Source organism: Ixodes scapularis, unplaced genomic scaffold (genome assembly GCF_016920785.2).
Source record: "Ixodes scapularis isolate PalLabHiFi unplaced genomic scaffold, ASM1692078v2 PGA_scaffold1__304_contigs__length_218370807, whole genome shotgun sequence".
Taxonomy (NCBI): Eukaryota; Metazoa; Arthropoda; class Arachnida; order Ixodida; family Ixodidae; genus Ixodes; species Ixodes scapularis.
Genome location: NW_024609846.1, coordinates 33287008 through 33314330, shown reverse-complemented (window position 1 = coordinate 33314330; position 27323 = coordinate 33287008). Strand labels below are relative to the sequence as shown.

The following is a 27323-nucleotide window of genomic DNA, read 5'->3' as shown; positions in this document are numbered from 1 at the left end:
GTTCGTCTGCTTCCTTTGCAGGGCTTGTGGTGACGTCAGAACTCCGAGCTCTCATTGGCTCTGATTGAAGGATAGTGCGTAGGCTATTTTAGTAATCAGGGTCAATCAGAGCCCGGCGTTCTGGTGTCACCACAACCCCTACACAATATCAGACGAACTTTCGCTCCGTATAGAATGTGGAAGCAGGACAGGATTACAAAACTCGTGTACGCGGCCATTCTGTCATTTATTATGTTGCCGCTTTATGCCATCATTAATTTCACCCCCCAAAATTCTCAAGTAACCTTTTATATGTACTACTAAATAATCTCTAATGTGTTGTATATGCCAGTAAAATAAGTGGTTCAAAAAATATATCAATAATTTTATTCGATGTCTGACTTGTATTCTATAGTGATACGTTGTAAGAGGCAAAAAATTCTGTTACGCATCGTATACGAGAATCCTCCGTGGCGCATACATCATCTGTTCTCCCATTATCGTGATTGCTGCGCTCCATGAAAGCCAAAATCAATCTTGCAATGTAGTATGACACTTTGATATGTCTTCCTGGCATCTGGGGCTCGTAGCAATCAGGACTTCCTGCGGAATGAATACCTACGAGGAACCACGTACCATTAGTTTCGTACATTAGTGGCCCTCCGCTGTCCCCCTGGAAAAAAAAAAGGATAAAATGATTTAGGGGAACTTCCAAGCGTGGGGAAGATGTACGAAATGATAAACTGACTTTGGGAGCGCTACGCGTCCTGCGACCGTAGTGGCCGTGAAACAGATCCGCCTGGTCCGGGACCGGCAGATTTTTTCAGCAGTCACCCGTCGCCTAGAGGGTGCGAGTTGTGCGTCATTTCAGGTGAAACTCCATAAACGAAATACAAAAAACATTGCGTCGTCTTATGGATTCGGATATCAGCAAAGGTAAATAAGTAGCATTACCACGTTCTGCATATTGAACAAAAAGCAACTAACTAAAAATATCTGTCAGTCTCTGAAACCAGATTTAAACTCAAGTTATACTTCTTTTTTTTTTTTAAGAGAAACTAACCAAAAAGTAAAAGCAATTTTTTTTTTTTTAAGTAAAGTTTTGTGTTACAATGAATCTTCGAGTTATTTATAGTACCTATATAGTCTTTGTCGAATCTCAAAATTTTGATTTTTTTATTATATATTACTGTAGTCAGAAATTTTGATCTGCAACTGAGAGCGTTATATTGCCGCGAGCAGGGTCACAGACTTGTAGAAAGTTCTCGTTTATTCTTGCTGCGGACATAACTATCGTTTACCCCTGCTTTTGTTCATCTAGAAAGTGCTTGTTCATTCTCGCCCCGAGCGCGCTACGCTCGAACCTTCTCCGCCGAATCTTCGAGATAGTGACTCACTCTAGATAAGAGGCCGCCCGCGACCTTGTCGAGTCAGTTTCGCCCCAGCGCTCGACTCTGCTGTCTCGCCGACCTCGACGCTCGCGACGCTCTGTTATTATTCTTTGTACCCTTTTTATTTTTGGCACAAGTTCGCCACATTAAACGTTTAGTTCTTCCTGTTTATTTATTGTTATTCTGGTCACCACCCGTGACATTTTGGTTGGTGGACGTGCGGGGTAAACCAAAATGTCACGGGAGCAGTGCATCTCCCGACCGGTGTGATGAGGTGCCCTCCGGCGGTTCGTATTTGAGGTCCATCCCACGGCGTCGTGACTTTTCGAAGGCGGCGGGAGAGCCTCCCACTCAAGACTGAGTAGTCTGCTCCAGTGTCCACGAGCGCTGATGCGTCGTGGCCGTCGATGATGACGTTTAGGTTATTGGACACCGTTGCAAGGGCGTGCTTTCGATCTCTGGTAGCGTTCGAGTGGGGGCCCTCCGACGTTTGTGGAGGATCTTGGCGTCGGTCGTCTTCGGGAACTCCACCTCCAGGGGTTGCCGCGCCTAGTTTCCCCGGCGAGGAGCGAGGGGCGACAGGCTTTCACGTCGGGGTCGGTGCATCGGCGAAGCTGGACGTCGTGGCGACGGCGACCGGAACTCTCGGCGGGACGTAGACTCGGGGGACTGAGGTCGTCGCAGGTACTCGTCGATCTCCCGAGGGCGTTCACCATAACGGGGTCGCGGGTCGTTCGGGTGGAACCCGCGAAGCCTGAGTCGTCGGTATGGGCATCGGCGGTAGGTGTGGTCCGCTTCCCCGCAATGGAAGCACAGAGGGCGTCGGTCGGGCGTTCGCCACACGTCGGTCTTGCGGGGTGCGCGAGGCTCCGGGCAGGCGTACTGGACCTGGTCGTCGTGGTGTCAGTCGTGCTGCGGCGCAGGAGACTGACGTCGGGGCGGCGCGACATAGGTGCGACGAGGAGGAGGCGGTGGCCTTCGAGCCACTGCGGCGTAAGTCAACGTGGGCTCCTCGGGGACTGCCACGACTACAGGAGCCTCTTTCTGGAAGGTTCTCTGGACTTCTTCCCGCACAACCTCGGCGATGGAGAGTGAGGCCGGGCGTACTGCAGCGGGCAGGAGCCTCTTGAGTTCCTCCTGGACGACTTCACGGATAATTTCACGGATGTCGGGGAGGGTGGTGCCAAGGTTGGATCCGGATGTCGCCAGAGTGGTTACGCCGGGGTGTCGCTGGTAGTGTCTGGCGCGTGCTTGTAGGGCCCGTTCCATATTCGTCGCCTCCGTGACGAAACCGTCGACGGTTGTCGGGGGATTGCGAACGAGGCCGCCGAATATCTCACTTTTCACACCCCTCATCAAGTGGTGCAGCTTCTTCTCCTCGGTAGCCTGAGGATCGGCGCGGGCGCTCAGGCGGAGAACATCCTCAACAAAGCTGGTGACGCTCTCATGTAGGTCTTGGGTCCTTGTTCGCAGGAGGTCTTCGGCCCTCTCACGTCGGTGTTGGCAGGCAAACGTCTTCTTCAATTCTTGCTTCAACACCTCCCACGACGCCAAAGAAGCCTCGTGGTTTTCCAACCAGTGCCTCGCAGTTCCTTCCATCGAAAAGTAAAGGTTCTGCAAGCAGTGCTCGGCTGACCACCCGTTATGGCGGGCCACCCGTTCATATTGTTGCAGCCAGTCCTCGATGTCCTCGTGTGCGTCTCCGTGGAACGGCGTCGGAGTTTTGGGTGCGACGGGCAGGTATACGACGGCAGGAGCAGCCGGGGTCTGCGACTGGTTGGCCATCGTCGTCTTCTTCGGCTTGGGCTTGTCCAGTAACGAACCGTATTCAGGATCCTCTCCCTTGATGCGCCGGCTGGTCCGAGTTTCGGGTTCCGCGGGGACTGGTCTCCTGACTGGGCTTGGAACTGGACTTGCACTGCGGGCTCTTGGAGGGGAACGCTGCACAGGCATGCGGTACCCCGCACCTCCACCAAAATGTCACGGGTGGTGACCAGAATAACAATAAATAAACAGGAAGAACTAAACGTTTAATGTGGCGAACTTGTGCCAAAAATAAAAAGGGTACAAAGAATAATAACAGAGCGTCGCGAGCGTCGAGGTCGGCGAGACAGCAGAGTTGAGCGCTGGGGCGACACTGACTCGACAAGGTCGCGGGCGGCCACTTATATAGAGTGAGTCACTATCTCGAAGATTCGGCGGAGAAGGTTCGAGCGTAGCGCGCTCGGGGCGAGAATGAACAAGCACTTTCTAGAACAACAAAAGCAGGGATAAACGATAGTTATGTCCGCAGCAAGAATAAACGAGAACTTTCTACAAGTCTGTGACCCTGCGCGCGGCAATATAAAACGCTAGAAAAGAATCAGGCACCTGAGATAAGTTTACTTTTCAAAGTTCCAATCAGCCATTTGTCAAAAGAAAATGAAAAATTATGTTTTTTGTTAAAAGTAGTCTGAGCACATGTTTTTGTTTGTTTTGGGGTAAAGCACCAGAGAGAGACATAAATGATGTTAAAAATAAGATGATGAGGAAGCGAACCAAGTTCTTAAAATATTTTCCTTCTGCCGCAACAGCAAAGTTCAGTCAATTTCCCCCAAGGACCAAAATCATGTGTAAAGACGCAGAATAAGACAACAAAATATCACAAAACCTCTTTATTGCCAAAAGTTAGTTCAATATTTCCTCACTTTAAAAATCATATACACCTATGCGACACTCACAGTGCCATATAAAATTAAGAACCCTATATCAATAATAAGCGAAACATTAAGAAGTTTAATCAGAGGTCTTTTTAATATTATGCTATCTTATACACGTATTAAACGCATAAAACACGCAAAATAGTCTCGGCGCCCGTTCGCCCCATTTATTTAAATAAAATATCGCTTATTTAAAAAGTGTAAGAAAAGGTGAATGAAAAAAAATGCTTATTGGCATCTAACAAACTAACCATGGTAGACGCATGGCAAAATATCAAACATATGTGTGCCTTTTTATTCAGTAAAATGCATTTAATATGTCGTATATTTGTATCATGAACTATTATGGTATATGGCTCAAACGGGTGCGTCTTTTTTGTTTTGTTTTTTCTTAATTAAGGGTTTCAAAATTACATAATATATCGCTGGCATACTATTCATTGTTTTTAGAAACAATCGCCCACAGCATGTGTGCGTGTTTTTGTTAAATAGCACTGTCCGAGCCGCTTCAGTTGTTTTCTATTAAATGAGAAATCTTCAAGTCCTGTATTCTTGCTTTAGCTTGCCGGGACACTACCAAAAATATAACAGATTCTTTTAGTCGCCCTAAAATTCAGGGTGTCCCCTCTTTATTTTAAAGAGCTCAATGTTAGCATCAATTTGCCATTGTCGCTTACAAAGCCGCCTCGGTGGCTCCGAGGCGAGAGCGTCGGCCTACGGATCCCCATGTGGCGAGTTCAAATCCAGGCCGAGGTGCCCATAATCTGACGGCGGCTTATTGCGGAGGAGGTGCCGTGTAACCGAACCTTCGGTTGCACGTCAAGAGATCCCCAGGTGGTCGAAATTAATCTTCAGTCCTCCGCTGCGGCTTGCCAGATGCCCGCCGTTGGTTTGGCACGCAAAAACCCCCAGATTTGACCTTTGGGTCGCTTACGATCGGCTCAGAAAAGGGGCGCCTACCGGTAGAAATCTCAGATTTTGTACCAAGGGTACAGTGCATCGCTAAAAATGTTTAATGGGATAAATCGATTAATTATGTGATTACTCGGTTGCGTTTGCTTTCAGGCATAAAATCTAAGAAGCGTCAAAACAACTCAATTTTCATCAATGCTGAAATGTAAAGCCCCATGTGTAAAAGCACGCTGCGCACATAAAACAGAACACGTTACAACAAAAAACTGCGTTTCTCCTTGCGTTGTTGTTCACCTATAAACATTTTTAAAGATGACATGTTTTACATATTTTTTTAACCTTCTATTCCACTCTGGGTTACCATAAAAAAATAATATCAAATGTTTTAAAAAGGATGAACTCATAGCAGCGTGAAAGATTAGAAAACGCACCGCATGAAGTAAAGCAGGCATATTTACTCAGTGGTTTAGGCACACTCAATAAAGGTAAAAAAATACGCTACTGGTTATTTGCAAATAAATTAAACTGGATAGCGATTCACGTTACCTCAAAATAAAATGAACGCGCTACAATCCAAGGCTACGTAAAAATAAAAAAGAACTTGTTACTGTTACCGTTAACGATCAAATGAAATTCGCACGCTACATTTTCGACACTTTTAATTTATAGAACACAGCGTCTTCGACACTGGGACAAAGGGCGCAAGCATTGGATCGTTTTCGTTTTTTTTTAATTGGGAGTGCTTGTTTGCGTTGGGAAAAGAGAGGCAATATTTTGAAGGCATGTGAGATAAGCGCAGGAATTCATGACTTGGGGCCCAGAAACACGAAAAGAATGGAAGTTTTTTTTCTAAGCCTCGGGGAAACTACCGTAACGAGTAACCTAACTACAATACACGCTACTCAAAATAAGTAACATAAGTACGTTAACCTTAAGTGTCTTAGAAAGGCAACGAGTACGCTAATACGATACTGAAAAAAAGCAACGCGCGTTGTCGGTAACGCAGTTACTTGTAACGCGTTACTGCGTGCACTATTTTTACTTTCCCTTGAAGGTTTCCAAGCTCAAAACGAAACTGCGTATGCCGTTTAATGTATTACGGCAAACAAAATATTAATGGATCGAACGAAAGGTTAACCAATCCATTTCTCAGCGCGATAATTTAGTGGTGGATTTTAACTTTAAAAAAAAATTTTCTGGTGTAGCTTACAGTCAAAATTGAGATTAACAATCTTGCTACGGTCGAGGGCAAACGACGACGCATTCAACCAACTTAGCGAGGGTTGCGCTCGAAATGCCAGCGCAGCGGCTCCGACGTCACGCCGTTGAGCTGGCACTGCTGTGGGCACGGCGCATGCGCAGAAGCTTCTCCTCACGCGAAGCTGCTTTCTGCGCATGCACAGTTTCCACGCCTGCAGTGTGAGCAAACGTGGACTTGTTTGTAAACCGCGCTTTGGTGTATTGGCTCGGCGTGCTGGTTTATTGGTGTGTTTCGTGGCCATAGGATTTTCATCGCACGAAAACAAACATTGTATGAAGAATCGTACCATGTGCAATACGCTCAACTAACTCGCACCAACGGTAGTAGTGTACCCCGAAATCCCCCCAAAAACGTACCTAATCAAAATACTCCGTTTCACTCAACAAGTAAATAGACTACGATGAATATATTTTTCTTTATTCAAATTTATTCAAATACATTTACTGAGCTGCTAGTGGTGTTTGTTCCGCTCGAATAAAAATCCAGAACGTTTGACCTGTATAGTCGCGCCACGCCCTTTGCACTGACAAGGCCTTTGGTGCCGTCTGGTCCGACGAAGGCAGTCACCGGTGCCATCGACGTAGTTTTATATTTACTTCGTTTTAGTCGTAAAACGTAAACCCGAACATTATATTTTGCAGAGAAGATGCTGCCGAAATAATCAGATTTCGACATACTCGAACTATTTTGGTAGCATATCCTGATCATTCATCAAATTTCATTAGTCCCGACTCTAGCTTTTTTCCTTTTAACTAAAATATATGACAAACCTAGAGATATTTTTGTCGTACTACAAATGACACGCTTCTGGCTTAGTACCACAATTCCCATGAACACGTTAAATGCCTTGTGCTTAAGCGCGTGAAACATGACCAATATGCGCCATCGGCCATTTTTTTTCCATTTTATTTCTTGCCTATATCCAGCATAAAACTACTAATTTGTTTTTTGAGAAGGACCTTTTTTACTGTTCAAATGTCAACCCTGTTCTCGCCATGGCACAGAGACGACAAATTTTTTAACGAAAAGATACCAACACATTATTTATAACGAGTAAACCTAATGCCTTTACGTTAGCCAACCTATAAAAGCAGAGCCGCTCCGCGGAAGTGCGTCGACAAACTGCGTTCGCGCGAGCCCAATCAAACTTGGCAGAAGCTGATTTCCCTTCTTTCCCGCGCATATTTATCTTTTGCAGGGAGCGGGCATCCCAAAAGGCCAGGCTGTAACGTGTTGCCGCCACCACATAAGGAAGCTCACAACCACGTCAGCCTCCCTGTAGCCTTGGCCTTGAAGGTAAATATGACGTCACGAATGCGCTGGAGGCGCCAGATCTCCCGAGGCGCATCGCGCTCGCCTATGCCTGCTCTTTGAGTGCTCGGAGGAATCGGCTGTTTGGAACGACACATATAGCCATCCCTTCAAAATGCAAACGAGCGATTGTCATTAGCATAACTTATTATACCGTTTAACTCACATTTGAGCCGAAGTGGTATAGTACCTTTTTCATCTCAGTATCCCTTTAAGAAACAGGCTATTGGATGCCCGCTAACAGGGCACCGTAAAATGGCAACCTTCGACAACTCACTCCAGCCTACCTTTTTTTTTTTAATTTCTCCCCCGCCCACAAAATTATCAAACTTTTAGTCAAAATTAAAACAAAAAAACAAACAAAAAACGTTCAGTTTTGTCGAGTTTGACCCTTGACCGCTTCACGACACGTGAATACAGCGCGACTAGGCAAGGACGACTAGAGACGCTGGAAAACAGGAAGGCTGACAACAAGTGAGTGGTCTTATTTTTCAACAACCACAAAAAATATGTTTTTCTTGGTTATTTAAAAATAAAACCAGTCAGTTGTTAGTCAGCATAAGTTTCGTTTAGACTATTCTCCCATGACTGGTCGCCATCTTTAATGGCGAAATTTTCTGTATGGGCGGAAACATCATCTGGCTTTTGCAATGCCATCGGAAGGTGTTCCCGTTTCAAGTGTGTGTTCGTCTTGTTTTGCCGTCCCTTTATTCTGTGTGACTTTTTTCATGTTGAGGTATTTATTTATTTATTTATTTTGTTGCCGTCCCTACCGATTCCTGAACTACTGAATGAAAGCGAGAATAAATGAAAGGTTCTAAGGATATATACTTAAATGGTTGTTTTACCTTTTTTTATAAAGTAGTTACTAGTTAAACCTTATTAGAATTTAGTTTTTGATTCTGAATAAATGTGTAAATTAAAGGGTCTAAGCATATAAAGTGAACTGGATGTTTATCTTTCTTGAATATAGTGAATACTAGTTAAACCTTATTACAATTTTTTAATATAAATTAGTGCCCTATTGAAAATTCTCATTTGCATGAGAAATTTCTGTGCCCAATAAACACATATAAATGATACAAGATATATAAGAATATATAAGAACCATATAAGAACTATATAAGAACTATAAGAGATATAAGAACATACAAGCGCCACATAAGAAACGTCTGAGACGTTTGTCATAAGTTTTTTACATGGTTCTTATATATCTTATATAGTTTTTATATAGTTCTTATATAGTTCTTATATGGTTCTCATATGTTCTAATATATCTTGCATGATTCATGTGTTTATTGGACAAGAAATTTCTTATACAAATAACTTTTTTCACTAAGGTGGTCTTATCATTAAACTTTTATGGTTCCTTAATGAATTTTAAGAACTTTGCCGGACGTAGTAAATCCCGTACCTCGGGTGACTGGGGTGAGATAAAACAAAAACAAAGTGAAAGACAAAAGAAGAAGGACAGGCAATGTCCCAAACCCAACTGCAGGTTTATTACTCCCAAGTCTTTTACTGCCTCATCGCAATGTCGTCATCATCACCGACTCAGTGTTTGCTACCATGTTCAATATAACCCCATGTGCCTACACTCTAACCACCTTTTTTTACTAACAGATGTTTGTTTCTTTGATGGTGGATACATAAAATAGTGATTTCTACTTACAGCACATGTTCCTCCAGTGGAGCACATGGTATGGTATGGAACACTTCTGTTAAGTTGCTTTTGGCAAGTAGTACTGTTAATTAAGGTAATCTTTCTTTCCCTCAGTGTCCATGTCGACACTGTTTGCACAGATATCCATACTTCCGAAGCCGGCTCCTCTGTTTCTTCATTTTGTGAACTCCCATCTTCTCCGTTTTCACCCTCTTCATCCTCCTCGTCGTCATCATATCCGGTGTAGTCGAAAATGTCAATTTCTAAGTAGAATTAGGAAATTCTTTGTTACTTCACACAGTAGAACTCCGGCGCATTTTATACATCTCTGTGAATTTGTTTTTATAAGGCTGTTCATTAGGATGAAACTGGGAGTTATTATAATTGGTAAGATTGCTGGAAAAAAAAAATGCTGTGACAGTGAAACGTATTAGATTCACTTTTTGGGGAATAACTTTTTTTTTCTACAAGAGGTGAACAATACTCCGTAGTCATTTTATACAATCTCGTGAGTCTCTCTCATCAAGAGCGAACCAACAACGGTGAAATGTATTTAAATATGTTACAAAGAACCCGAGAGTAGCATACAAAATGTCCCTTCAATCGTTTTGCTTTCATAAAGTACATTTAACCTTAAAAATATTTAAATGCTCGTTTTGCAAATCCCAATCTCACCCCCGATACTTGAGGGTTGTACATTGTGACTACTTGCAACAATATATATGGTTGTACTTTTTTCTTACTTTTTAGCACTTTTTATGAAGGATTCAGCTGCAGACGATACTAGTAAACTCCTTCGCGTATTTTTTTTTCTTGAATAGTGTGAGAACTTTAATGGTAACAACAACAATTGTTGTCGATTCGCTCTTTTGATAATTGAAAAAATTTGTTGAATGACTAGTATGCCTTCGAAAGGCATACTAGTGAGCTTACCCGCCTTTTGGGAGAAAACAGCCAGGTTGTAGGAGGGGGTGGGGAAGGGGGGGGAGGGGGAGGGGGTTGTGCACTATTGCATATGTAGTATGCTGCTTCTTCTCATTTGAGCCATGGCACCCGCAATGCCTTTGTCTTCTAGTTAATGCTCGCGGAAAATGACAGTCGACACCCTGTAGTATGTGCGGCATAGTGCTTGATTTAGATATAAAACTCTCAATTTAGAAGTAAAACAAGATTTGCTAGGGACCAGAAACGCGAGGGCGCATTCAAGCAACCAAAGAAAGTATTCGATGAACGTTGATGCGGAGCGTGTACGTCTCGAGTCTCTCTCCTTTCTCTGCAACGCATAAATCCTGGGAGGGATGACCGGTATCAAATAGACGCTCGCCTACAGCTAAGCGGAAGTTCGTTATTGAGCAGCTAAATCGGGTTTCTCACCCTAACAGCACTCTATATTATTCGTGCCGAAACCCAATGAAAGAACATGTATCACCTCTGCAAATCCCACGGCATCCTCTACTCCGTTCTGCCTCAGACACTCACCCACATCGACGCTCTAATTGAAAACGGGAACCCATAATATAGCCACCGCCGTACCGCCGACCGAACGACCGATGATCTGCAGCATAACAAACTTTACCAGGTATACTGAGCGTCCGACCCGATATGTTACTATTCAGAAATGATCATGAAGCCATGCACTTTGAACTGGAGCTCAGAACAGAGCAGGTAAAACAATTGTTTTAGGACTTTAATTGCATGGTACGCTGTTCGAATTCCAATAAAATTAATTGTGAAGCGTGTCCAGAAAAATTTGCTTTCTTTCTCAATCATTAAAGTATGCCTAGTACTAAGGGGTATTCAAACGATGGATGCTTTTCAGTGAGGGATGTGCGTAACGTCACTGATCGGCGGAACCTGCAAAACTCCTTCCCCGACTACAGCCTTCACACGAACGGCGTGGAGCCAAGGGGATGTCAATGTTATCTGATGGATTTAGCGGTCGCAAACTCAACAACAGGGCTCGTTGCGCGCTTACTAGGTTAACAAATAGCGGCGTACATGAAACAGCGATACGCGATTATGGTAACCACGTTGTGGGATGCAGAAGACGACGAACTGCTTAACGAAAGACGCTTCATGAATGGTGAATGCAACACAAAGAACGTGAAATCTAAAACAGGTTGTATAAGGAGCGGCTCAGATTGCGCAGAATCTTTTTGAACCTCTGGACGGCCCACAGGACTCCCAGCGCTTCCGTCTCGATTTGGCTGTACCACTGTTAGGCAGTGGCCAGTGACCGCGGCGCAAAGGCAACCGCTCGTCGCTCACCAGATGTTGCTCCTGCAGGAGGACAGCGACCAGGTCGAACGACCTAGTGCCAGCAGAAACGGTTGTAGGATACTCTCGTTTTATCCAGCCACGCAGGAGCTGGAAGTCACCATCAATTCTTCAGTAAGTCGAGGACTGGATCTTCACCAGTCCCCCAGGTCCAGACCGTGTCCTTGTTCGGGACGATCCTGATTGACGCAGTGGCAGGCGGGCAGGCTCAGTAAAAAATGTCCGATGTGTTTCAGCATTCCAAGGAGACGCCGCACACTTTGCACATCTGTCGGAATGACCATACCCGTGATGGCGGGAGGCCTTGTCGGGGTCTGGTGCTATGCCGTTGGTGCTCAACACCACACCGAGGAACTTGAGGGTCGACTTCCTGAGAAGGCACTTGGAGGCATTCAGCGTAACTCCCGCTTGCTGCAGTCTCTCGAGGGCAACTCGAAGCCTGCTGTCGAGCTTATACCGGTTTCTGCCGAACACCAGGATGTCGTCTACCATGTTGAAGCATCCTTTAATTTTCTCTAGAATCAGTGACTTTGGACGCTGGGACACCTTTAGGGCCGACGTAACTCCAAAGGGCAGGCAGAGATTATAGAATCCCCCGAAAGGTGTAATGAAACGTGATGTACTCCTGGCAGCTTTCAGAAGGGCGTACTTGGTAAAACCCAGGCAGTGCGCCTTGTTTGAGAAGACGGTAGCGCTTCCCTGCAGCCCGAACTCAGGTCGACGGTCACCATTATAAGCTGCTCTTCGAGGACGATCAGGTCCAGCTTGGTTAAATCGACGCGCAGTCCATAGCCTTCCGCTGACTTGGGAACCCCAACGGGGCCGGCGCACCATGCCGCAGGTGTCTCGACCCCGATCACTAACACAGGCCACTGTTCAAAGACAAATGCACATCTTCTTTCCGAAATATTTCAGTGATCTTCAGCCTTCTTTCTGAGAGCGGCCGAAGTGCGGCTAGTGGGGCATTGCACGCAGACGATAGCGACATTGGCGTTAGCAATATCGGAGTTACAGTCTAAATCAGCGTCACAGCATGTACTATCCTCGGGTCGATCGATTGCACTGTAGTCGCAAGAACGGTTCCCTAAAACATTGAAATCTGAAATAGAATAGCGACCAGGGAGCATGTGTCACCTTGCCGTGAAGCAAGAGGAGACCTGAGCTACCGATCGCGTCTTTGTTCACATTCACTTCCAGGATAGACACCGCTATTTTAGCGATATTAGTGATGCACAAATATACGAACCAGGATGGTCATCACATGATCGTCTGTTGACATTTGCACACATAGAGACATCGACGGCCGTTCGTACAGCCGTTCAGGACCACTTTCACAACAGACAACAGTGCCTGAGAGTTCTGGGTTGTGCGCGGAGACACGAATACAGGGCGATCATCGGTTGACGCACTCGGTAAGAACGTTGTACATTAGGCGCACAGACAAATAATGGGCACGAGAGTCGCTACTACGCGAATTTCTCAGTGTCGTGTGTCACGGGCAGGCAGCTCAGCTCTTGAGTATTGGAAGTAGTCGTATCATCGGGCCTAGGGCTGCCTGAACCTTTCCCGTGCTACAAGCCGACGCCCAACTGGCCCAACACCGCCGGCACTGCCATGCCCAGTGTACGTAGCCGGATTTTGGAACTTCACACTATATGAAGGCCTCGTTTACAATTATCTTCCCAAATGGATGGTAGAAAGGGTGCATCAGGCAAAATGAGCGGCGCAGCTGAAGTGCTGGCCGTCCTTGGAAGACTTGGAGGGGGAGGGTATAATGGAAGGCCTGCGTTTGTTTCACAGATTGGCTCTCGGTGGTATTATTGCAATCTTGGGATACGTAGGTACACAAATAATACTTGACAAATTGCGCATGCAAAATGCCTCCCTCCCTCAAAAAAAAAAAAAAAAAAAGGAACTGCGTGAGGAGGGTACATTTTCCCATCAGCCCGAGGAGGGAGGATCTCGTCCTTCTTCATCACATGCTTGTTGGATCCGCTTGGGGGTGCGCCAGTAAACGGGAGGAAAACGCGCCATTGCTACATTTTCCCTCCATTTTTCTTAGAGAGTGAAGTGACTCTTTATGCGCATCCCCTTATCCAAACTCTCCAACATTTCAGATGACAATCCGGGATTTTTTTTTTAAACATGTTTCACCAGTAAATTACTGGAGACCAAAAACTCTTTGAGAAAAGGAGTCGGCACAAAATGTGTCCTATTTGTCAGTGGGTATGCGTTTAACACTCTGGTTTTATGCGCTTCTGAGTTATTCACGACGCGGACATTGGACAACCCATTCAGTCTGCACCAGACCTGAATAGGTTTAATGCAGAAATATAAGACCATTCTAAAGTTCTCAAGGTTCATGTTTGATGATTTTTTTCCTCTCCACTCACCTCCTTCCCAGCGCCTGCGCTGCCAAAGCGGCAAACAAAGAGGGCTTTGTGGAAGGAGCTTATCCTGATATTTTTAAAGATGAACGTTCTTCCAATCACCTTTGTTTTTTATGTGTTAATTTTCATTCTCATGATTGTTTGTGATATACTAGGCAATCAGGCCTCCCTTTGTAAGAGGGGTCATGCGGGGGGTTCACATTACAAATTATAGTTTTCCTGAACCAAAAAGATGGTTTTCAGGTTATGATAAAAACACGGAATTTAATTTTTGCCTACACATGCAGTAAAATACATAATGAGAAACAGCGAAAAAGGGACAGGACACAAAGTAGAAAATGGACACAGGAAATACGCTGACTAACAACCGAAGGTTTACTATAACTTCTACGCGCGCACAGTGGCCCCGCAAGCACAGGCTCTTTTTTCTCTTTCAAAATAGATAAACGCTAATAAAGAAACAAACAGCGGCACTAGAAGGACGTTACAAAACGCGTGACCAGAATAAATATTAAAAAATTGATCGCATCTCCACGTGGTGAATAATTTTGATTGGGTCGAAGGTCTGGTGGTGCTTTTCTGCGTAGAGACTGAGCCGCAGCATGCCGAGCTTTTCGTTCGTTTCCATCCATGTCAGAAAGAGAATGTGTGGTATGGAACGTGGTTATATACGCATTTTAGCATTTGACCGCAGCGCCCTCTCCTTTATAGACGTTGAGCGGCTACATGCAACGTTTCATCTATGGCATCCCCAGCTCTTGAGTTGCTACCACATCTCGGAACCCGCTACTCGTCCCGCAGTCGTGGTCCAGTGGTTAAGGCGATGGACTAGAAATCCATGGGGGTCTTCCCGCACAGGTTGAATCCTGTCGATTGCGCAAACATTTTTTTCTTTTTTTTATCATTTTTTATGTTTTTACTTTTTTTTTTTGCTCTACACGAACACGTGAGCTCACGAGCACGATCACGAGCACCAGCAAGATCGATGTGAGCACGGACGCCGGACAGACAAGGCTAGACCCTAAGGAGCTTCGCCCATAATAAATATTAAAATTCTGACAGCGGCACGAGAAAACAATAAGATCATGTGCTGCATACACTCTACATTATGTCGTTATGCCTCATTATGTCGTTTAACCAACCAGCCCAGCAAGATATCCAGTTAAAGATACATGAGCATAGCGGAGAATTGCAATCCAAGCAATACATTGCACATGTATTTCACTGCGGTAATACAAATTCATTTTTTTACGTATCTTGATACAGGAATAAAAATACTCGACATTATATCTAAGCTTTTATCGCGATACTGCCTGCCCAGCGCTTTCCAAAGGAGGAAGAGTATGTCCTCTACGCTGGCAATTGGTGCTACGGGATATTAATTAAGCTGGCCGGGCAATAAAGTTTAATGGAAGAGGTTCTTATGCGGATTTCGAGAAACACTTAGATAGTCAGCAATTTCAAACATTAATCTCATTTTCGAGTTTCGACCTCCAAGGTACCCTGCTGAATTCTGACGTGTCACTCATGTTCAAGTGTTCGGTGGCATCGCCTGCCAAAAATTACCTTTTCTGGTCTTCAGCCGCTGTAACTAATAGTCAACCGAGGCTCCTGTTGTTATCTGCCCTGAGGTCACAGAGCTGTGTGGCAAATTACCCGCTGGAAAAGGGGAACATGGAGGCCAAGGAACAAACACAAGCCTCCAAACACAGCTAGGTGACTGGTGCATGACCGAAAATATCCACATGATCCTGGTATGGAACCAGAGACCTCTCCATTTCAAGTGGAGCGCTCTGCCAACTGAGCTAATTAGGAGTTAGACGTCAGTATAGCAAACTGGTTTTATCAGCTGCCGCCAGTTTAACACCAACAAAGGAGAGCGGTTAGCATTTGTAAGGTTATATTGATAATGCAATAAAATGGAAAGCTGCGACTGAGCTGGGCATGAATGACGAAAATAACCCCTGGAGAAGCGGAGCAAGGGGGAAAAAGGGCAAACACAAATATCCAAACACAGCTAGGTCACTGGTGCGCGACCAAAAAATCCGCCTGGTCCTGGTGTCGAACTTGGGACCTCTTCATTGCCAGTGGAGCGCTCTACCAACTGAGCTAACCAGGAGTTAAACGTAAACAGAACAAACGGGTTTCATCAGCTGCCACCAGTCCTACACCAACAAGGGTGAACGGCATGCATTTTTAAAGTTATAATGATAATGCAATTCAATGCAAAGGTGGAAGCTAGCTGGACAAGAATATTAAAAATAATCCCTCTAGAAGGGGGAACAAGGGGACAAAGGACAAATACAAATCTCCAAACACAACTACTGACTTTGCGGGACCGAAAAAATCCCCCTGGTCCTGGTATCGAACCACGGACCTCTCCATTTTCAGTGGAGCGCTCTACCAACTGCGCTAACCGGGAGCTAAACGACAGTAGAGCAAACGGGCTTGATCAGTTGCCACCAGCTATTTTTGAACTTTTGTGTTTGTCCTTTGTCCCCCTTGTTCTTTACTCCATGGATTATGTTCGTCATTCTTGTCCAGCTCGCTTGCACCTTTCCATTTAATTGCATTTTCATTACAGACACCACAGCGCTCTGTGGTGTCTGTTCTTCCTATGTCCCTGTCTTCAAAGCGCAATCATGTTTTCACCCTTGTTGGTGTTAGATTAGTAGCCGCTGGTAAAACCCGTTTGCGCTAGTGACGTCTAACGCCTGGTTAGCTCAGTTAAGAAAGCGATTGAGGAGGCCTTTGTTGAATTTTATCGCGCTCTGCTTAGAAAAAGCGTTCCAGAAGAGGACGGGTTTGAAAAGGAATTATTGTAGCTCATGCCCAGGCTTGAAGAGCATGTTCGAGAATGGCCGAAAGAGCCGATTAGTGTTTGCGAGCTTACAGTAGCGATCGAGGAATTAAGTGCTAGCAAAACGCCCGGGCCGGATGGCCTTAGTGCGGAGTTTTTTAAAGCATTTAAGAGGGAGGCCGCAGAAGCTTTGCATGAGGTGCTGACCGAGGCCTATCGGAAAAATGTGTTACCTCCATCGTTTTCAAAATCACATATCGTTCTTATCCCTAAATCCGATGACCCTGTGAAACTTTTATCCGTGTCCTCTTACAGACCAATAAGTCTTACTAATGTAGACTATAAAATTTATATGAAAGTCTTAGCTTGTCGTTTGCAAAATGTCATTACATATCTGGTAGGCCCACTTCAGACGTGCGGTATAAAAAGTCGGAGCATTTGTACAAATATTCACGTGGCTCGAAGCATACTAGAATGTTGTGATGCCTTCGCTGGCCGAGTCGCCATGCTGCAGCTAGACTTAGAGAAGGCGTTTGACAGGGCTGCACGTGAGATTCTTTTTCGCATTTTGGAACACGTTAATGTTGGTTCTGTTCTTTTTCACGGTATAAAGATGGCTTACGCCGACTGTACGACGTCAATTATTGTTAATAGAAGCGTTAGTGAAAGTATCCACGTCCAGTCTTCTGCTAGGCAAGGTTGTCCTCTGTCCCCTTTGCTGTTCGCGATTTACTTAGAACCCTTTTGTTTAAGGATAATTCATAATGACAATATACGAGGCATTAGATTACAATCTTCTGAAGTAAAGGTCCTTTCCTAAGCGGAGGACGTTGCTGTTTTTTGTAGTGATCATGATAGTCTGCGTGAAGTGGCTAGTATAGCATCTTCCTTTGGTAAGAAAGCAGCGAGTAGAATTAACTGGGGAAAATGCGCGGTTTTCTGGCATGGTAACTGGGCCACCACGCCTGAAGTTTTTCTGAACGTACAGTAGACAACCTTGCCCGTGAAATATCTTGGTGTGCCACTTCAGCACTACCGGGACACTAAGCAACTGTGGAATGAGGAGACTGATAAGCAGAGGGTTGGAAAGGTCGCGAGTTTTTTATGTTTGCGCGTGCTACAGTCTGCAATTTATTTTTGATCGCGAAAATATGGTATATTTTGCAAGTGTTGTCTATGCCACCCTCAATGTGCAGAGGCTGCACATGGTTTTCGCTGTTTTTATTTGGAATGCAGGTTGGGAGCGTTGTTCCCGTACCAACTTGTTTCGATCAGTTCGAAGTGGAGGCCTTGGACTATCTCGCTTGTTTATACGTCAAATTGTTTCCAGGTTTTTGTTTTCACGCGACCAGAGAGATGTATTCTTGAGGACTTTTATTAATGTGCATTTTTAAAGCTTACTGCCTGAATTTGTAGCATTTTCTAGCGACCAAATAAGCGCGAGCGTTCAGGGGTTCACGCGGGAAGTTGTGATGGCATTTCGGATGCTTAAAGCTCGGTTCTCCTTCGAATACCTGAGCTCAGTCAGTCGCAAAAGGTTGTATAGAGATTTAGTCAATGTTCTTTTACCCGTACCTCTTTACCGATCTTTGTACTGCGAGGGCGCAGGGCAGGATGTTTTAAGCAAGGTTAAAAGAATGCCGGTAAAACCTTCTTTTAAGTCGTTTTTTCTTTCAATTGCATTGCGGCGTGCTACCTGTCAAACCATGGCTTGAGGGGAAAGGATTTTTGTGCCATGGTCGATTAATTGTTTCCTTTGTAAAAGGCCCGAAACTATAGAGCATGTATTTTTAGAATGCTGGGATGCCGTTTTCCTATGGGACATCCTGCAGCGAACGCTCAAGAAAGATTTCCCCCTCACAGCGCATGGCATACGGTTTCTACCTGTAGATAACGAAGGCGGTGTTCCTTTATGTTTATGCTCCTTGGCCTCCACAGTCTTTGGAGGACGAGGACGGGTGTTAACCACGCGGACGCACAGGTTCGGCCTGCACGAGAGTACCTCATTGAAAGCGCCGCTTATATATGTGAAGTATACCGTGCACTGCCTGATCCACCGGGCTGGGCGCTAATGTTGGACAGGTTGGTCTGTCTAGAAAGATTTTAATGTTGCCGCGAGGCCCGATTACGGGCCAGCGCGCTTTTAACATTTGTCAATGTGTGTTTGTGCCTTTGTGCTTTTAGTTGTTCTTGTCAAAACAGGCAATAAAAAAAAAGAAAAAAAAAAGCCTGGTTAGCTCAGTTGGTAGAGCGCTCCACTGAAAATAGGAAGGTCCCTGGTTCGATGCCAGGACCAGGCGGATTTTTTCAGTCCTGCACCAGTCACCCAGCTGTGTCTGAAGATTTGTGCTTGCTCTTTGCCCCCCTTCTCCAGGGATAATTTTCATTATTGTCCAGCTCGCTTGCACCTTTGCATTTAATTTCATTATTATTAAACTTTTTTTGGCGCTCCCTAAGTTACGCTGGGTGACTGGGCCCTAAACTCACCCAATGGATACTGCGTGCTCGCTTGACAGCGGCTAACAGCCAAAACGGGCCCATTTAAGTCAATGATGTAGGTAGACTTCGACTCAACATGCGATTGTCACTTTTTTTTAACACAAGCACTGTTGTATACGCTAATTTTAAGCCTACAGAGCCTGCCAGTAACTTGAGTCTTCAACACAATCCCTTATACCTGGTTATCATAAAATGTATACTGTGCGAGGCAATTCACACGTGCACAACATCAGATATTTTTTAGCAAGATGCTCAATCAGTCAAATGTCGAGCACTGAATTTTTCTATGTAGCTTTGTGCCAAAGCTGAAAATTTTTGCTTCTCTGATAGTTTTGACGCATTTCTCTAAAATATGCGCAAAAAAAAAAACGTATCGGGCATCAGTTGGTTATGCTGTTTGTGCCGCGTTATTTGCCTATACTAACGTGGTGCAATAAGGCCATTTACTTTCAACTTGGCCCCAGCCTGCAATGTAGGTGGCAACATTTAAAGATGGTTCGACGCAGTTATCTGGAAGGCAGATTGGTTGAATATGTTTCGTGAAGGTCACAGGTGTTTTCAATTTCAACATTGCGATGTCTTCCTGCAAATACAATTAGCTTTGTTCAAGATTAAATGCTGCGTGGCTTTGGTAAAGAAAAATAGTCAAAAATTATAGTGAGGACATACCATAAAAAAGCTGCAGTTTTTCTGGCGAGGGATGCAGACCTGCGCAATTTCAACGCAAATGACCTGGGCACCCCCTACCGCTTTGCTTTCTATGTCGTTACTCCGTTCTGCGAAGTCCTGTTGATTTGTTTCGTTGGGACAATCCGCCAACTTGGTTTTATTTGTGCTTCCCAGCCGAGCCGTTAGGAAGCTAGCATTCCTGTATCTTAAAACGTTAGAAAGAAAAAAAAAAGGGAAGGACGGGGCACTATTAAGTTGTAGTGGACTTTGCTTAGAGAAGTCACTAATCGAATATTTTTAGTAATATCATAAAGAAATTATTTTAACGGCGAAGCGGACAATTTGCTGGGTTGTAAAAGTTACAATGGGAACATTCTTAGGCGAATAAAACTAAACACAAGTCCTCGCCCTTTTCACTGCTTAACTTTTACAAATCCAACGTTCTTACAGCATCAAAAGAACACTGGTGTCCCGTAATTTCGCAGTCCGGTACAACAACTTGGACTGTAAGAGTCGAGGTCTCTGTGCTCTGTCTAAGCAAACTGATAAAATAATGGAAGACGTTTACAGTCCCCTCTAACGCCGAATTGGAGCGCAGCTTTTCAGGAGGGGGGAGGGGAAGGTACGGAGAGGAGGGTTGGCCACTTCTCCTCATCCGTAGCCTCCCCTCCTCCTCTCCTGCTCCCCTCTCATTTAGCAGAAAGTTTTCGCTAGATTTCACCCTAATTTAGCATAAGAAATTCCCCCTGAAATTTAGCGAGGAATTTGTTTCGATAAATTTATCGGGAAAATTCTCTGCTAAATGTAGTGGGAAACTTACCTCCGTGAATTAAGCGGGGAATTTTTTTCGTCGTATTTAGCAAGGTGACGTCACGAGTGACGTTACTCTTGATCCTCGTGACGTCACATGTGACGTCACGTGTGACGTCATTATGGGAAACGTTTCATAATGCAACGTGCGGTTACGCTGACACCGACGCCGCTCAGGCCGGACACGTGCACCTAATAGCTGCACTCTAAAAGTGTCGATGTCATGTTCGTGCTGACTATATTAGGTGGTCTAAAACGGCAATCTGTAAGATTGAAATGCAGTCTTGCTTATCTTAATGGTAGCCATTCTAATATATAAGTCTCCAGATTATGTTGCTTTCAATAACAATCTAAGCAATACCACGATTTTGGTTAATATTCCTACATTTTGACACCCTATTCAAAAAGTACAACCGTATATGGAATATGACACTCCTAGATATTATTAAAGACCGCATAGAACTTTTAAGATCGAGGACACCCAACTGTTAGTAGGTTTGAACCACCAACTGTTCGTGGTCATTAACTGATTTGTTCATTGGGCATTGCTCGACAGAGGTTGCTGCTGCTGCGGTCACTGAAGCTTGGCACATAGAGGCAACATTGTCCCGGTCGTTTCTGTTGCGCTATGGGTCTCGTAATGCCACATGATTATCGGTAAACAAAGCGAACGAGCAACAAATTAACTAACTGTTGAACATGTTTTGTTGATGTCGGCACCGTGTTTTTTTCTTCAATGTGACAGACTAGAGAGCTCACCAGAGAAATGCCTAACTGGCACAAGCTTAGCAACCTTAGGGGCCTAACTTAGGCCTAATAAGGTTTAGCTGCAAGGGGTTCATTAAAGTCAGAATACTTTTCTTTCCAGGAGTTCTATTTCCAGGGGTTTTCTCTGGATCGCCACATAATAGCCAAGGTTCCAGACTCAAGAAGTGAAACCTAATTATGGCACTTGCTCAAAAATTTATGCTCAAAAATGCCACATGACAGCTAAACTGCCAGCAATAAAATAAAATGTTAGCACTTCTTTTTAATTTAGGTCCAAGATAGCAGACAACGTTATTAAACAAGCAATCTGATTAACGTTACACTGCTTCTAAAGCGTAGACCAACGGACGACAAACGACAGATCCACACGTGTCAACCACTTCGGCGGCGGAGCTGACAAAGGAACTGACGAAAACAAACCAGGCCTGCTTCGGGAATGACAAAAAACAAGCGAGCTGGTTAAGGTTACAAATGATTCTAAACCGGAGACAAACGGACAAAGGCGCCGGACGATGACGATGCATGCCTTGGTTCGTCTTCGTCAGTTCCTGTCTCATCTCTCCCACCGTTGTCGGTGCTTCTGTTCGGTTTCATTGTAGTCAGCATGCTGGGTCATCGTGCGGCATCACTCGAAGTGGTTGAGGCGCGTGTATTTGTCCCCTTGTCGTCCGTTCGTCTGCGGTTTCGAATCATGTGTAGGATCAATATACCCAAACTTTGCCAAAGAAGGTCAAGTTTTTCTGTATCTTGCTTTCTTCTGACTTTTTAAGGGCCTAAATTCCCAAAGAGAAACCAAATTTCGTCCCAAGGGACCACGGTACTTGGGAGGGCCTTAAGAATCACAAAGCACGGCTTATCATTTTCAAGCTTCTTGCTTCAAGATTTCTTCTTCGGCGTTGTCATCGGTTTGTGCCTCGATCTCATTGGCCAGAATAATAAAACGATGCTAGGTGCTAACCATTTGTCTGCGGCACCTCCAAGTCAACAAGCACCGTTGCTTCGCCCACGAAACGGTGCGTAGATTGTCCAAAACTGGATCTCTTTATATTTTGCGAGCGAGGTCAGTTTATTCGTTGATACTTTTAACTCTAAAATTTTAGCACCTAGCCACCCCTCTGTAATAAATCGCAGAGCGATGCCTCAAAAAAAATTTCCGAACCATCCAATGTAAGTTTGAAGCATTATTGTACTAGCTGTTCATTATAACCATGTGTAATAAATGATATACACCTGTTGTTTAAACTTAGTGAATCGGCGAATCATTTGGAACCATTTTCTGAAGGCCAGGGTGATATAGAGCCGATGACGCCAAGTACTGCGCTTTAAAACTGGTAAGATTCACTCGTACGATTCACGCCAAATTACAAGCAAAATATTTTAAATCGTTTTGGATACCATCAATTACGCCGCAGCCGCTACCATAAAAAAGCTGCTCTAGTGGGTGGTGAGTGTAAGCTAATCCTGGGCGTTTGCAATTCATTGTATACAGGACAGTAGAGAAACGTGCTATGCTCCATCTAACTATATACATATTTCGGGACTTTCGTTCGGTATTTCCACCTCAAATGCCTTTTTCGATTGAAGATTATCGCGTTCAAACATAATTAGAAATAAAATATACATTTTCTCCAAACGTACTACTTTATTTACCTTTAACTGCAAATCCTCTCTGGCCAACGAAGGCGTACAAACTTTAGGTTTCTCCTAGATTTCCTCTTTTAAATTGTTTTTAAAGAGTAAAAGCTTCACAGTTACAAGCTACGTTTTCTATCTTTATTCTAGGCAATACACATGGCATCACCATTTATAGTGCGCAAAAAATAAAACTCGAAGTTGCTTTAAGTTATTCATTATCGCCTTCTTAGGGAATTTTGCTACGGCTGCACAGGAATTTCGGGATAAGGTCACAGAAAACTAGGGTTTAGAAATGCAGTGACGCTGTGGACGCTGTGTCGTCTACTCGAGTCTGGCACATGGGAGCCTCTCGTAGTCAGTTTTAGGTCTAGGGATCACCACTTTAATTGTACTTCCCTGTCTCTGGCGTGTTTTCGAGATACTGGAACCCGATGACCGACCTCAAGTCCAATGACGGTTAACAAGTGCATTATTTACAATCTTTGCGCGTGTTTCAGGTCGTGTGTCGTATTTCGTAATACAATAGTAAAACATTATGCACAAAACTGAATTGAATTTTCCCCCAGTGTATCTTTAACACATCTGCGCATATGTTTATAATATGAAAACATTAGTTCGCAAAGAATAGGTGAATAATTCGTTACATTGCTCAACATTTCTAAGCAACGATATTTTTTAGGGGGGGGGGGGGGGGGGGGGGGGGGATTTTATACACAATATTTTACAAAAAACATAAAATCCAAAAGTTTTGTACATCCTCCTCCTGCGTCTTTTAGTAAATCTGCGAAAACGTTTTAATCTTAAAACCTTCGTTCACAAAGAATCTGTGAACCACTCGTTAAGTTACTCGACATTTGCATGAGACACTTAGGTACAATATATAGAATGCTCACAAACCGTTATAAATTTATAACAACATGCGTACATCCACGCATACAATCTCATAGAAAAGGTTATGGTAGATACATGTAAAAGAGTAAAACGACTTCACGCTTAAAATGTTCGTAATTGACAAAAATATTCAGAATTGGTGGATATGTCCTTAAAGGTAAGTTGCATGCCGGCAATGGGAAATAGCTTCTTTTGATGACAACGATACAATGAACAGGCATGTCTACTAACAGGGACAGGTGCCTGGAAATTCACGAAACATAACATAGCACAATCAAGTTTACCATGAATCGCTCGATTAAAATGTTATAAGTCTTGCACGACCATTGTGCTTGAAAAAGTATGGAAGTTGAAATTTCTAAGAATGTAGGCATAATCATAAGAACACTTTCTATAGAAGTACCTATCATAAATCATAGGAATGAGCCCTTTTTGAATATGTTCAATTTCTGATTTGCATAATGTAAGATACTTCCAAACAAAACTAACGAACTCAATCCTGGAACGAATAATGCTACAAATAAAAAAAGAATACTACACATGACATTTGTAAACTCCTTCGTAAAACGAAACATCATGCCCAAAATTTTAAAAGTAGAGCTAACAATCTGGGGATACATAACAAGAAAAATAAAGACGGCTAACAAAAGAAACATCAAGGTCACGAACTGTTGTGACGCTTAAAACAGGAGTGGCATTGAGAACGTAGTCATTAGAAACCGGTTGACGTATTTAATTAATTGATAACACCTCGGTTTTATTAAGATTTAACGCTAAATGATGGGATAAACACCACTCATGCCTACGTGACACATTGTCTTGTCAACATGCACAGCCAGCGACTGACCCACGCGTAAACACAGCTTCAAAACTTAGAATCTTTTATGCGCACTTTAATATCATTATTAAAAATGATTAACGATAGTGATCCCAAATTAGATCTTTGGGGGACACCAAAGAAGGGAACAAAGGGTTCTGTGAAGCTGTTTAAAATTCGCGCATTACTTTTTCAATTCGTTAGACAAGACTCAGACCATTTAATCAGCATAGAGCAACATGAATAAACAAATTGATTGTGTACATACCGAAGACAATGAGCAGCGGTCAAGACATACTGTCTGTCAATTAAAACGCCACCGCAATGAAAGTTGTCATCGGGAGTATACAGCCCCACCATCCACGGCCAGTTGCCCGGTTCTGCATCGGTACCATTAATTATTCTTGCTGAAACAGTATTACTGAGATGGCGCCGTCCACATGACTTGTTCCCCGAAGATTCATTTTTGGCGCCTCCATATACCCTGCATGTAAAACCTGTAAACTTCAGACGGTCACTGTCCGTTCTTATGTAACGTCCACTTAGATGGTTTTACGAACCATTCCGCGTAACCGTCTTGCAAATAAAATACAAATATATTTTAGAAAGCCGTAACTCTAAAATAACTCGTAACACCACCTCCATACTCCGTACTGCATAAACAAAAACTAAAAAACTTCTCGAATTATTAACATATTAATTAAAATTCAGCTGTACAATAGCAATACGTAGAATCTGAGCACTCAGGCGAACTAAAACCAATAGTTTTTTTAAACAAATTGTTGTGACTAAACAAGAAGCTTTAGAAATATCCATAGTTACGCTTCTCTCGGAATAATCCGTCGTTTTCGCGTTCGACGGGTGTACTTGAAATGTCAAGCCCAAGACTAAACTAAAACCCGAAGCCAATAAGGATAATAAAATGTCAACTTATTTTCATAGCAAAATAAATAAGAAAAAATCTTCTAATAAGGTGCCACTAGCATTCTAGACTAATGATAGGGAGTACAAACCTTTATGAATCCACATTTAGGTAAAACGTAAATTAACATTTAAAAGAAAATACCATTTGAAACATTTAAGCAGAGAAATAAAAGTCACTTCGGCACTTTGTGAGCACATTTGAAGTCTTTATTTGACAAACCGTAGCAATCTATTGACAACCAAAAGAAGTGTTCTTTCAAAGCTTTCTAAAACTTCACCTAAAGATGTAGTAAAAAAAATATGCCATCAATGGCGTACCCAAATTCTTAATTATTAAATAACATATTTTTAACGATACGTTTGTTCCGATCGATTATAGATGTAGTACATGGTATGACTGTACTGTGTCTTGAAAATCGTATAGCCTGTATATTCCTGTTGTTGTATTAATTTAGTTTGATATATCTGAGAATATCGGAGAAGAGATGTCAGTCTTTCATATTATATCGTCAATTTAACCATCAGCTCTCAGTTTCGTGGATGCTAAAAATACTGCGTTTTTACCCCTTAGCAAGTACTGATGCGTTTTAAATGTGTCTCAAACGCATTTAGAATTTACTTTCATCTGTATCTGTGCACCTTGAGATGCGTTTAAATGTATAAACAGTATAATAATTAAGTATCTTGGGTTCGCATAAAAAGTACATTTTCAAAAAATACATTAAAAATGGTGTACACTCCAAGTAAACTTGCGAGGTCGCCGTTCACACCTAAATGTCATAAAACGTCATACAGGACGTACTGGCCACGTCGACCACTTTCGTTTTGTTCGACGTTGAGGCCATAATTAAATTACGTTCAATTTTGTCCTGTCATTGACGCCCTGGCGATGTCATACCCACGACCTTCGCTTTGGTGTTTTTCTTTTAGCTTTTCCATCTCCATCTCCGGCCGCAGTATCAAGTATATAAGGCGTTCACTGTTAAAATCTCAATTACAGCTGTGGCCAAAGTGACACTCCTCAAGAGCCGCAAGCAAGACTAAATTTCTTTGAGAGCTCGAGAAATTTATTTATTTATAGATATATTTATTTATTTCAAGATACTATTAATTTCATATGCGATTACGCTAGGGAAGGCATATACAAAACTTAATGTAAACTGAAGGAAAAAGGATAATATCAACGTATCTTGGGAAATATCTTCCCCTTTTACATGCGCCTTGTTATACTTTTGTTTTGTTTAAAAAATTGTTAAGGTTTTAATTTGCAAGTGACGCCCATGGCGTCTAGAATGGATCGAATTGAACCATTGTTGCTTCTTGCATCTCCTATCCCATCTCCAGGTGATTTCAAGCATACATCATTTCCTAGAAGACATCCATACTGCTCCGCGACCTCCCGAAATTGTTTTAAGGGTTCGCCAATTTCTTTCTGTTGTTTTTTTTACCCATGCTGACTTGCGCACAACCACAAATTCGCATCAACATCGCAGTTCATCCACAACAACCAACTTTCCAGCACCTTAGCGCTTTCGGTAGATCAATGCGCAGAGTCTTTCGTTGCTACTGGTGACGTATCCAAACAAAAATCGCATGCCGACACACACTATATCGGAGCACAATTTCC

The 27323-nt window shown here is 43.5% G+C and overlaps 1 non-coding gene and 1 pseudogene across 1 annotated transcript; one reads left to right on the top strand and one right to left on the bottom strand.

The window, feature by feature from the left end:
- Positions 1 to 365: 365 nt before the first annotated feature.
- LOC8038139 lies at positions 366 to 25801 on the bottom strand (annotated as a pseudogene).
- On the top strand, positions 18911 to 18983 carry Trnaf-gaa. Its single transcript has one exon. It is a non-coding gene; the product is annotated as a tRNA-Phe (tRNA).
- Positions 25802 to 27323: the final 1522 nt, after the last annotated feature.